Below are 591 nucleotides of genomic sequence, written 5' to 3' on the forward strand. Positions count from 1 at the left end.
GAGAGAGAGAGAGAGAGAGAGAGAGAGAGAGAGAGAAACACACAGAGAAAAACAGAGAGGGGAAAGGGGAGAAGCGGGGAGAAGGGAGAGACAGAAGCTGCCTCTTCCAGAGAAAGGCTGGAAGCTGAAGATCAGCTTGCCTTGCTGAGGGAGTGGGCATGACTTGTCTCTTAAAGGGACATGACAGATCATTACAGAAACCCTGTCTCAAAAAAACAATAAATAAATAAATAAATGACATTCTTTAGAAAATAATTGGCTCTTGAGCTGTGCATGATGGTTTATACCTGTAATCCCAGCATTTGAGAGGGTTGAGGCAGGAGACCCAATAGAAGCTTGAGGCTAGTCTTGGATACAAAGTAGGGGCTGTCTCAGATATCCCCATTGAACCTCCACAATCTTACCAGTTGGTCTCTGCATTGTATCCAGTTGTTAGCAACCAGACAAACCTGGCCCTGCACTTTGAGGACCTGACAGAATGCATCACGCTCTGCTTCATGCCTGCAGGTAGGGCAGGCAATACCCTGTTTCTTTAAAAGGCAAAACTCCGCCTATTTTCCTCCTCTCTCTCTCTCTCTCTCTCTCTCTCTC

This window comes from Alexandromys fortis, unplaced genomic scaffold (assembly GCF_014885135.2).
Source record: "Alexandromys fortis isolate MF-2015 unplaced genomic scaffold, M_Fortis_MF-2015_v1.1 scaffold_2_1_26212458, whole genome shotgun sequence".
Taxonomy (NCBI): Eukaryota; Metazoa; Chordata; class Mammalia; order Rodentia; family Cricetidae; genus Alexandromys; species Alexandromys fortis.